The sequence below is a fragment of the Thermobia domestica genome, chromosome 10, assembly GCF_964235325.1.
Source record: "Thermobia domestica chromosome 10, izTheDome1.hap1.1, whole genome shotgun sequence".
Lineage (NCBI taxonomy): Eukaryota > Metazoa > Arthropoda > Insecta > Zygentoma > Lepismatidae > Thermobia > Thermobia domestica.
Genome location: NC_137463.1, coordinates 264,257,694 through 264,271,463, shown reverse-complemented (window position 1 = coordinate 264,271,463; position 13,770 = coordinate 264,257,694).

The following is a 13,770-nucleotide window of genomic DNA, read 5'->3' as shown; positions in this document are numbered from 1 at the left end:
CATACAAAGATAAGAATATACGGTAAACTAGTAGTTAAGGAAGATAAAAATAGACGTCTCTATTTCTACACGTAATGATACAATCAAATAATGCGAAATTGTCTGTCGTGTTTTCTTCTATGTAAATTACAAGTTACGGTGAGAAAGAATAGTAATGTAAATCGGGCCCATTGTTCAAAACGATGAAGTAGCCACAACTTGAAGAACGTTTCCTGATATTTTCCTCATTGGCGAAGGTATGTATAACTTATTTTTGAGTTAAAGAAGGAAATCTAGAGTAAGTCATTGTGACACTCAAATAAGCAACGTCTCCTTATACAACAATTAGTATATTGTGTATAGTCTTGCATGCAACGATTTAATAATGCAAGAGTTTGTGTGGAAGATGAAGTGACGCGGTAGGTAAGTCGTTAGCGCATTGAACTTCTACTCGGTGCATCCGGGTTCAAATCTTGGCTAGGTTCAAATTTTTTCAAATGTTTCAATATCAATTTCAATAAATACTTAGTGTGACAAGCTAGATCTTCTCCTTTCCAGAAAGAAATAAGTGTTGGAATGAGGAGAATTGGAGAGGCTGTGTCAATGTAGGCACTCATTTACCAACTTATTTCCAGCAGTTGTTCTAGATTTTATATTTTCATCTTCTTTCAAGCATTATCTGGTTTATAACAAAATAATACATTACATACAAAGCAATATTGAGAATAATATATGGTGTTCATTGGACAACAGGATCCGAATCATAGGGATTCATATTAGACTGGAGAACTCTTTCGTTAGTCACCCACTTTACAGTTTTACTTGCATAAACATCTGGTTCAGGGCTACCAACTACTGTCAGTGCCGAGAAAAGTTACGTGTAAGTTGGGTTGCACCTGTCCAGGTGTTCTTACAACTGCAAACGCCTGGACACCAAGTATTGGAATTAGAACACTTATTGGTAATTATCTTCGCTAGTGGCTGTACATGTTTTGCTTTCCTGTATGTGTGTGTGTGTGTGTTGTATCCAGTATAGTACAGTAAGTTAGTTTACAAAAATACCAAGAGATATCATAAACATATGGTAATTATGAAAGTAATTGATAAATAAATGTGACATTTTAATCTTTTTATTCTAGGTAGAACTTTCCATTACATATTTGTCATTTTGCTATTCAAAGATTATTTTAAATATGTAGTTGTGTTGTGTAATCAAATTGAAAATTGTTATTTGTAATTTTGTTCTGCTAAGCGTCCAAAGTCCGGAGCTCAAATAGAAAAATAATAAAATAACTTGTTAAACTAATTGTCTGTTCAGTTAACGTACATAGCTTTTAGACTTTTCCTCTATAGGAATTATGTGGGCGGGAACAAATTGAATTTCAGCGAAATCAACATCAGTTATTAGTGCGGTATAAACAGCAACTGTTATGGAACATTAGTGAATAGTGTTAAGAAATTTATTGAACTTCAAAACTTAAGAAATTAATGAAATAATTTGTGATCACCTTGGTATCATGATTTCATACTCTAACTTAAAGCAAGGTTCCGCTTGCTTAGTTGTAGAGAATTCTCCTCTGGTACATGAGGTCCTTGGTTCGATCCCAGCTCGTGCCACGTGAGCTTTGCGGCAGACAAACACCATGTGGGTGGATTTTCTCGAGGTTCTCCTATTTCCTCTCACTTTCTTCATTTCATTCACTTCTCATCATCACCGTCTTCTTTAGCCTAGCCGGAATTAGCGTGGGACGTAAAACTCCAAGATTTCATTTCATTCTATTTCTAACTTAAAGCATTATAAACCTCATAAGCATAGTCTTTTCCTGTGACATTTTACTTTAATACGGGGAGAGATCATGGTTTCTAATAGAATGTAGTTCTTAGATGTGTTGGGAAACGAAGCATATTTAATGAAATGAGTGAAATCTGAATATTTCTATATTTCTTTTTGTTATTTAATGGACTTAAATGGTTGTCTTGAATTTTATTATTTATTGAACTTCTATTCTTTATTGTTAATGCAATTGTTTGATGGATTTTTGCACAAGAAAGCATACATGATGCTACTACGAAAATAACTATTTCTAAATGTTTTCTTTTCTAAAAATTATTATGAAGTTAAAAGGTATATGCAGAGAGAGATAGATAGATTTCCACGTTTTTTTCTCATTCTTATAGGTTAATTCTGTTTTGACTTTAAATAATACACAATTGAATTTAGGCCTAGCCGAAGTACATGTTGCGTCTAGTGACGAACAGGAGTTTTTCACCAACAGATTGCTGTATGGATCTACCTGTAAGTTATTAGCTCGCGTTTGAGACTCAATGGCCTATCTAACTCTCCTCCTGATTTTGAATTACACTGTGAAGCTGCATATAATGCTATTAAATAAAGTAATGAAACCATGTTTAATGAAACCATGAAACCATGTTTAATGAAACCATGAAATCATGTTTACTGAAACCAAGTAATGAATATAGTACGTGTTTCTTTCAGCATAAGGATAATACAAAGGTGCATAAAATTACACTTTTCTACTTTATTACATTGGACTGCAAGTTAGATGGGTTTCCTCTCCTTGTCTCTTTAACGTTGCCAATGAGCTTGGATAAGTTGTAAACATGTATTTTGCGGATGTTATAAGCAACAGATTGAATGAGAACAGAGACTTTATCCTCGAAAAAGAACCCTGGAAGTAGAAATACGATATAATTTACATGGATATAATGTGAGTCTACTATTCCAACCCACATTTATGATGCAATCAAATTTTTAATTTTTCTTATAGTATTACTTTTTAATATTAATATATTTTATTGAAAATTTCGTATATTAATAATATTTATTCATTTTTTTCACTTTTTCGTCTACGTCCCTTAGTTGTGCTGTAATTTGGCTGGTTTAAATGTTGGCGTAGAGATACTAGTGATACATTTTTGTTGCCCATTGAAATGCACATAATTAAGAATGTTTTTCTAAATTACGTAAACTAATGTGATTTTAGTGTTATCGTATTCTAAACATTCGATTTCTTTAATGGGAATAAATAATTTCAAAATTATGCAATCAATAAATCGATGAAAATAGGAACATTACATGCATAGTATTGAATATGTTTATATTATGATATGGTTTAGCGAAAACATTGCCACGGAAATAGACGTGAGAACACTTGATTTGAGGAAGCCTGGGGTTGAGATTGAGAAGCTGTATGCGATTGCAAATAGATGCCGGTATTACTTTTTGTACCGTAAATTCTTTAGAGATTTTGCTAATTTCATTAAAAATAAGGTATGTTTGACAGCTGATGTGCTAATAATAAAGCTCAGAAAGAAATGTTGAACTGAGTTTGATAAGAAAATTTATTAAATAAAAAATGGAAAAATATCTAAAGCAGAAAAGTATCTCTTAATTTACCAGTGATTTATATTTTCATCTAATTGTTGGTTAGTAAATTGTGAGCATTAACACATGCTGAGCCCATATTTTGGCTTAGATTTTTCTTCAAAATTAAGTGAGAACTAACTATACGTTCTTTCAGTTTTAAAATTACAGTTCATATTATTTTTACTGGTACGGAAAGTATGGGGAAGATAATTAACGTGATTAGTGGCTAGTTTTATTTTAGTCCATTCTTTTAAACTGTTGACTACCTGTGTTTTCGAGCACTAAACTATATTTTCCTATGTATTTAAATTATTTATAATTTAGCGGAATTAAAGAGTCTTCACGAACAAAAATTTAATTTAGTTTTTCCAATTCAATGAATTCAAAATTATAGAATTGATAAAATTCTTTAAACCAGTTTTGTTTCGTAGATTGTTATGATTTCGTGGATTGCACTTAGACATAGCGAATTAACATCAAAGGAACAATTTAAAAATGATTCTTTGCTTGTGTTTAAGAAAGTAATTATTTCAAATACAAATCTAATTAGTATCCTATTTTGGTTCTGGTACAGATGAATGCTTAGAGCCCTGCATAAGTTGAATTAACTGTGTTTTGATAAAATTTGAGTTTAATTATAAGTGATGAAATGAGGATTATAGAATACGAATGATACGTAGTAAAACATGACTATCTTACCGTTGTGTACAGCTTTATTATGTCATTAAGTGACCAATAGACGTCAAACTTAGGGGTCTTTTCTCCACTACCAGTTTTAAGAGCTGGATTAAGAATGTGACATTGATTAAAAAATTACAACTCTACCAAACTGTAAATATAGGAAAGTAGCTCATAGGAAATGAAAAATTAATAGTCGTACACACATTTTCTATTTTACAGTGCAGCAGTTGAAGGTAGGTAAAGTATAGAATAGATAGTGTTTGTATGGTGTTGTCACTATAGGTTTCGACGTTTTACTCTAACTTCTTCAACAAATGATTCTCCATACTCTCCTCTCTGTCAACCTTTTTTGTTTGACATTCTCAATCGTAGTTCTCCAGCATACTCCACTTATCCAGTTTTGTTTCCCGGACAGAAGCATAAACCACACCTCTTGTCCTCCTCAATACCAAATATGTTCAATCCATAATAGTCCGACCTCCTCATAACAACGTGTTCATGACGTCAAGTATGACAATTCTTTCGTGAGTCGTACACCTCAAAAGCTGGAGAAATCATCTTATGATCCTGAATTGTATTTTTTACATCCAATCCATGCACGAAGCTAAACCTCAGTAGAATGGAGTAAACACCAAATTTCAACTTGGAAATGAACGCCGACGTAATTACATGACAATAGCTTGTGGCTGAAACAATCAATTCAGTAAGCTAGAGGAGTGCTAACCGGAAGCTCAAAATATTTACACATAAGCTGGATATGTGAGCAAAGTATAGTGACAAGGCAAAGAAATGAAACGTAGCCAGACACAAGTAGAAAATTAGCTGATTTCACAAAGTTAAAGGTAACGTAAAAGGATGTTGACACATTATGTAGTTAAAGGAATCTTCCAATGCACTTATCTTTAATAAAACAAAACAGGTAAACAGAAATGCTTCCAGGAAGCTTGAGACTACAATATCAAAGTTTACACTCTTAAAAATGTCTTTGCTCGGAAATGAGAAAAATGCATGTTCGAAACAAAATAAGTAATGTTTACTCATATTTGAGGGAAAATGTATCATTATTTCCAAATGCGTTTTCATTTATGAGCTCAAGGCAAATTTTCAGGTTCCCATTTATGATATTTTCTCACTCCTTAAAAATGAGAATGGAATAGTGCGTGATTTGCAATATAATAGATGATTTAAAAATAACGATAACAATCTTACCGAAATAATATTACTATGTTTTACTAGGTAGTAATATTGCTAGGGCTTAATTACTATTCAGGAAACAAGATAAATGATTTCAGCTGTTGCAGAGTGCGAATGGATATGAGTACGCAGTAGGTGATGCAGCTGAGGTGGCGTATGAATACACGTCATGTGACAGCGGCGAGGGGCAGCATACATATCAACTTTCGAACGTAAGTTTGAGTGAATTGTAAACATACTACGATAGACTAAACGTGACTGTAGTACATTCGTTAGGGTATAGAACGCTGACCCCCCTCATACAGGTTATATAGGCTATAGCAGTCAGGTTGGCTCCTTTATATATCAAAAGCTCAGTACTCAATTTACATAATAACGAGTGCAGCAATAACAAGTGAAGGCAGGTTAAAGCCCCATAGGGCACGTTGTTTTCTATATTACAATAGAACGGGGAGGCATGTCAATCTTTTACACCCTTCGTCATTCGTTATAATGTGCAAAATAGCGTATGTACGGAAACAAAGAATACGTAAGTCATCTGTGTAGTTAGAAACAGCGTTACAAAAGTGTGATTTATTATTATGGAATTGTAACACAAAGGTACTTTGTACTGATCACCTAGCATAGATTGGCGCCTCCGTTTTTCCACTAAAAGTAATCGTTTTAATGACACACGTTTGCTGGTTATTTGTGGCATAGTACTGTACGCATTTGCTCCTGATTTAACGTAGAGGCTGCTTTAGCTCAGTGGTAGAGCGCTCACCTCTGGTGCGATGAGGCCTTTGGTTTGATCCCAGGATTCCCAGCTCGCGGCAAGTGGGCTTGCTTGTGGATAAACACAGTGTGCATGGGTTTTCTCGGGGTTCTCCCATTTCTTCCCACTTTCTTCATTCCACTATTTTTTTCATTCTCATCATCTCATCATCGTCTCCTTTAGCCCATCCAACACAACTGTCGGAAGTAAAACTCAAAGATTTCATTTATTTTTTAATCCAACGTCCCACAATTGTGCTCCAAGGCTAAGAGAGACAGTGATAGAGATGGATAATAATGATGTAATGAAAATGTGGACGTATATTTCTTGGCAGTTTTTGCATGGGTTTGTGACCTTGTTTCCAATCGGAATTAAATCCTCAGCAGTGGAGTTTCAGCACATTTATGAGGGGCACATGCTGTCGCATTCTCTTGCAGTAATTAAGAAGGTGGAAGGTAGGGGGTGAGTCCTGGAGCTCCGGACCTTCCCCGAAATCGCTACTTTTATGTAAATTTTATCTAGTTTTAGGTGCAATTTTACATATTTTAATACAATTTGTCCTCGTATTGAACTTGGAGCCCCTCCGAAATAAATTCCTGAGTGCGTTTCTTGTAGGACGAAAATGAAGAATCCTGGAAAAGCCCACGAACACGGTGTTTCTCGTGTAGGCAACTTTTGTTTTATGGTAGAGAAGTAGGCATATTGGACTGCGATGACTCAGTGGTAGAACTAGCCTCCGATGCATGGGGTCCCTAATTTGATTCCACCTCCCTCAAGTGGGCAGTGTGAGTAAACATCTTATGTATGTTTTCTCGGGATTCCCTCACTTACTTCATTACAGCATTTTCGCTCATTATCATCATAACGTCTGCCTGAGCTTCGTAGCATAAACGTGGGACGTTACACTCCAGCAGAAATTGTTGCCGTTATTCTGAAGTAGATGCATAACTCTTGAATCTGAATTATCAAGAAGTTAGTGTAATGTTGGATCAAACGGGACAATCTTGAGTAAACCACGTCGATGAAAAAGAAAAGTCTTGAGAAAGTGGACAGTGATGAAGAGGAAAATGTTCAACTGTCTGATGCAGTAGGAATGAGTAACGAAACTAAAATACAAGTCATCGTGGTATTCGTGGAATTTTCTTGAGTTGAAGTGAAGATTTAAATGTGTTATGTTTTAAACAATATCTATAGCCGTAGGTGTTTATTTAATATAAATTCTGGGTGTACTAATAGTTTGAATTTTTTTGCAGGTTTATGTTTTGTTTATATCCTTTTCCGTCTTCTCGTGTTTGAGAACCCTGTTTCTGTGCACCGTTTCTCGCTTTTGAGGAAGATATTTCTGAAATCTTTTTGAGAAATGTGTTTCTCAAAGTTGGGGTTATACATCTCATTTTCTCAAATGTTACTTTCTCAATTTTAAGAAAAAAATACATTTTTTTCCTCAAATTTGAGAAAGCATTTGCACCCTCAGAAACGAGACAATTCCTCACATTTGAGTCATTATTTCTCAAAATGATTTGAGAAAATCGAAATCTCACTTTGAAGAATGTATTACTCAGTGCACAGATAAGAAACGGATGTTCTCAAATACGAGGAATATTTTCTGGAATTTAAGAAACCATTTTTAACATTGTACTATGGAAAAAAATAATCCAATGAAGTATATGACTTACATCCAGAGGTCCGTCTTGGAATCGAACAAAGAGCCTCAGACATGTAGTATCGTGACAGTAGTTTTTATTTATGTATGGGCTAATATTAGAGAAAGTTAGTGATGTATGCTAGAAAATGTGTAGAAAATATGCAAAGCTATTATCATAGTTTAGATTCTATATGTATTATGATATTCTATGTATGGAAAAATAACAATTTAGTATTTCATAAACTATACATGTAAATGTCTAGTGCATTAGAATTAGAATGCATTAGAATTTTTTACGTGAGTGTACATAACTTATGCTTTGATGTTTTCTTAATTGTGCCTAAAACTTATCAAGGTTATTCGGAATTACGGGAGGGCAACAAAGAGTGTGACCAAATACAATTTAAACTGTACTTATTGTTATGGGGTGTATTGTGTAAAAACTTGAATATATTTGAAGTTCATAAACGTTCTTCATTGGTTTTGTACAGTGACATAAATCATGCAACACTAAAGCAGTTGTGAGGTCTGAGATTTGGGTGAACTAATGTTATTCACGAGATCCCTAAAAGTTATCCTACAATTTCAGTGAAATTCGCATTCATGCTGAGCAAAATTTCCTTCAACAAGGAAATTACCTGAACACAGCAAACATCTAATAACGAACCTATTTCAGTAAGTATATTGTCTAATTATACAGTTAAATACATGAATCCTGAAACATATAATTGATCTAATTCAATACAGTTTCATTACTGAACTATATTTCTGTTCAAATATGTACATAGTTATCTGTTTTCCTATTACGTAATTAACTATTAACATTTACATGCATGTATGCATTTCCGTTAGAAATATGTAAAGTAAAAAAATTGTGTACCAGAAATTATTCGATGATAATATAATTGAAACGTTGAGTTCGAAAACGACACATCTTCATCGAAACTAAATTTAAAGGAAAGACAAACAAAATTGAATTATTCAATGTACAGAAATAAAGGACTGTTCTCATTTCTGAACCGTAGAAACTGCCAAGCACTACGCTCAAAAAATGAAAAGAATCCTATATGTCAGATGCATATTGACTAATTAAGATTTGTTTGTCTCTTCTATCAAATTAGTCTCGATGGAGATGACTGGTTTTCGAACTCAACGATTCAATTAAGATCCACTATAATTAAGCTACAAATCAAATATTAATTCCTTATTAACTATAAGTGCACAAGGCAGGCAGTTTTGTCTTGAATACCTTTGCACGTATGTCTTGACTGTAGAAGGAATTTTTAAAATTATTTCTAACAATGAAATTGGGAACTAAATTCAAAGCCGACTTTGTATGTAACAAAGGCAAAGCAAACAAGTATGTTATCTTTGAAACGGTCCGATTAGAACATTTTCTAAGTGCAATACTAGTCCAGCAATCCAGGTATATAAAATAACAGTTAACCCCAGTTCGCGTTTTGTGTTCTGATTGGCTCCCTGTTCATGACGTCATTGGAGGGACTTTTGCCCATCTTGAAACAGTATACCAACTAGCGCAATTGCGTATGCAGTATTTCACCAGTTCTCTTGATCGATAGCAAACGATATCCAAGGATGTTATAAAATAGAAGATCTGCCCATATGTACCTTCATCCTATTAACTGAATGCAGCTCAAAAACAACCTAGCATGGTTCGCCATTCTCGCTTCCGCCATACATGTTGGCTCAAAACATTACGATCTTCATTTGTGGACATGTAGTGTGTCTGTCATTTATTTTTATTTAAGTCGTTGCTTCATATTTATACTATACAATGGTTACATGCTGCACGTATGGGTGTACAAAGAAGAGTGAGAAGAAATTCCCCGGAATAACCTTTTACAGGTAAGAAAATTACCAATCATAGAATACGTATGCTGTGATGTATGCCTTCAGGATTTTGTGGTGTAGGCAGATCCTCTATTTTATAACATCCTTGGCGATACTTCCATGTGACGCCACCGACCACAAAATATCCTGGATAAAATAGGGTAGAAAGGCTGAATCGAGAGTCCTCTGTTCAGTAATGCTCTTCGTATTTTTTTTATTGATATTCTGCGCATTTACGTGCTGATTTCTATGTGATAACCACAGAAAGTCAATTCTTGATGGAATTAGCAACAAGAATTAGAAACATAATTAATAATTTTCTCGATCACAAATGCGGAATATAGAACTCAAAATAGTTTCAAAATGAAATGAAATATTTCAATTTAACTTCCCACGATTATGTCCTTTAGGTAAAAGTAGAAGATGATAAACGAAAGCAAATGATGATGGATGAATTGGTGGAATGGGAAAGTGGGGGAAATCCACGAACATGATGTTGTCCACCACAAACGAACTGGATCGGTGATCGAACCAGGGACCCCATGCACCAGAATTAAGTGATCTACCACTGAAGTAAATGATCTGGCCCCAGAAATAAATTCACACAAAATTAATAAAACAATTATATTATATATTAGATTGCTGTTTCTCTCTGTTATAATTGCGTGCTCTATTATGTTACTATTATGAAGATAAATTAAATTATTGAAGGTAGACTAAAAACAATAGACAAAACATTTTGACTGAGATTACTAGCTGGGTACTCCGCCCCTAGATCTCCATATTTGTGAGTCCTACGGCTTCGCATCTCTTATGTATTTGTCTTTGCATCAAAAGTGAAATTCGTGTATTTGTTTTTATATTTCCTGAATTTAGCCAGCTGAGACCTTTTTCCCCAGACTACGCGTATGCTCAGCCTACGGCCTCGCACCTGTTAATTTGATAATTCTATCGAATTTCAAGTTTCTTTTCCTATTTCAACTATCTAAAAGCCAAGATTTTGTATCCCAAGAAAACTCCCATTTAAATAACATGTGCATTTCTTAATCTTTCGTTCAGACTACTTAAAAACTAAAAATATTCACTTTTGACAATTTTCCTGTTTGTTAGTTCAAGAAAGCTACAATGGTGGCAGATTTCATCATTCTAATTCTGCCCTGTTTGTCTAAACATTTTGGTGTGTAGAAGATGATGGACATAAATAACATGGGGAAAATTGTTCAGTTTCTCATAAAATCATTCTAAATTTGAAATTTTTGTTCCTGGTGTTTCGCTTCGGTATCGCTAACAAAAACTTACACTATACTGAATTTTGAGTTTTTATTCTAATTCCAAGTACCTAAAATATGAGATTATAGGTGCAAAAAAGGTCCACTTAAATAACATGGGGAATTTCTACATTATCCTCTTAAACCTCCTAAAAATTAAAACTATTTGCTTTTGGAATTTCCGTATGGGTTAATCGAGAAAATCTACAATCATGCCAAATTTCAATTTTCCACGTCAACCGGAAGTTCCCTTATTTTATGTCAGTGAGTCACTTCATGTAGTTTTATGTATAGTATTTTGTTATTATTGTGGAAAATGGAGTTAAGTATTGTGACTTTTTATGTTTTAAATAGTCACCTTATGTAAATTTTGTAATTATTAAATACACCTTGTTTTATGTGTGGTACGTATTGATACATGTTTCGAGAGAGCAAAGCTGGAAGTTCTGGAAGAAACTTAAAACAAAAAATGTTTGAATATATTTCGTCACGACTTGGTCTTCTGATGTCCATCAATGGCACATAAAAATGATTTGTTTCAATCAGGGTGCGAATTACCGGGGGGGGGGGGGGGATGAGGATGATTTTCCCCTCTATCACATTTTGTTCCCCCCAAAGAAGTCAGCTGAAGTATCCCCACCGGGGATGCTAGCTTTCCCCCAAACTATGCTCAGTATAACTCCAAATCTCACGGATTTTTGTCATTTCGTGTAAATTTAATCTTCTAGCTGTATTTCGAAATGATCGATGGAAACTATTCAATTTTGGTCATTTATACTTACCACCTAATTACCCACCATTTTCAACGTTGTTTAGTTGAACTATATTACTATAACTACGGTTGTTACTTGCTACTGTACCTTCGTGCCCTTCAGTTCGTCATCGTTCATGAATTTGAATGTACTAATTGTGTACAACAAAGCCACATATGGTTTTATAAATGTTACTAGCGGTTTACCAAGAAGTAAACAAATAGCTTCTTCCATCATACTTGGAGAAGTTCGGACATGTCATATTCTTCCTCTACATTTGTATTGATTATAATCTTATTTTAATTTTTGTTATAACATGTTGTTTCATTTTCCAGTGCACTCTTTGTTAGTACGTATTCTTCAATCCCTAGTAGTTTGTGTGTAGGCAACTCAAAAGTTGCATTTAATTTGTGATAATTTGCATAGTAATCACTGCCTTTTACAGTTTACGGAAATGAAGTTTTGAAACTGTACTCAAAATCTGAGATATAGATATTCTTTCGTAAGTATATGTTAACGTACACGCTGGGGATACGCTTCTAGTGAGCAGACATGTTACTGAAGGTGATTTTTAGATAAATAACTGAATAATTGAAGATTTGTTTCAGCATTTGTTAATGCGACAGGTTCTCCGTGCCATTGTCCGTGTCTGTATAAGCATTTCAACTGGAGCTGCTTTCTTAAAGTTAACCCTTCATTTTCCCATCTTTCTTTTTGCTGTACAGTTTGCTGTCCATGATAATAATGTCACAAAAACTTCAATGTAATGTTTTACTTTATTTGAATAACGTAGCCCATAGTGAATCAACTCATCTGCAACCTAACAGTAAAATAATTGTAAATGTTGACTTCCTGAGTCCCATCAAAGAATCGACATTTCGAGGGAAAAAAAAAGTTGTGAAGAGTGCAGCTTTAGCAGGAAGTAGAAGCACAAGCTCAAAATTTGAATTGAAAGATTTTAAATATTTGGCCTTCGATTTGACCTTGATGTCAGAAATCGGGACCATCAACAATCTATTTCTTGTTTGATAGGCTAATATCTAGATTTTTTTAAAAAAAAGTATCTCAGGTATAATTGATAATTTTAGTGGTTTTCATAAGACTGAAGTATTTTTTTCAATCTGTATGTAATAACGCAAAGTGGAAAATTTCAATATGAGTGGAAAAATTAACAAATGCTTGTGATCATGGCTATCGCTCGGGCAGAATTAACAACTAAATAAACCTTAGAGAGCTACGGGGACAAGAGTGAATACAACATTTAAACACGTTCATAAAGGTTTGGTGGTGTGTGTGTGTATGTCAGACAATATATACGTGCATAGTATATGTCAAATACCACGCAGAAGACATGTTGATTTTTGAATTTTATGCAACCTTCAACTTTGGTAATTTTACTTGCTTCGGAGAATGTCTGTAATAATATTCTCTTTCTCTAAAAGGAATTCATATGGAAATTAGCAAGACCAATACTGCTGGAGACTTTGATAGACACAAACATAGACAAAGCATTACATTTATATTGTGACATCAATATGTAATATTTCAAACTCTGTATAAAGTACGTTTCTGACCTTTCAAAGCTTGACAGTAAATTTAATGTTACGAAAATTAGCAGAATGGGTTGGTAACAACTTTTCTAAAATTGACAATAATTTCGAGAACAAATTTCAGAAACTGATGGGAAAGATAAATAATAAATTCCCTCACTTTGACATTAAGTTTGATTGATTGTAGGAAATAATCTAGTGTTTCCAAGGCAACAGCGATCAACATTTTCAAGATGAGTGGTATATGAGAGATTTCAGTCACTATTATAGAAATAATTGTCAGGATTCATCATCTTAGCTGAACATGTTGAGAATCAATAATCCTTCGAGTATAAGAACATAAGCAAAAGGACGAACACTGAAGTGAACTTAATAAAGTTGGATATTTATGATCTATAATCTAAATAGGAAAATAAGTAATGCATCTGCAGTGTTTGATGTAGTAGAGAAGAGTATAAATATTTTTAGAAAACGAAAACTGTGTGTTTCAAAATCTACCAAGTGTTCGTAACATTGTCTCACACGAGTAGGCCGAATTTTGTCCTCTTGTCCATTATTGCTTTCTATCTATTAGTTCAAAACTTATAACAGAGTATCAACATAAAAGGGTCTTGTGTCGAGAAAATAGATTATGTTCCCACAAAACTTGACTTTTGAGAAACGATGGGGCACTAATTCGTTTATTTTATATGAATAATTAATATATCA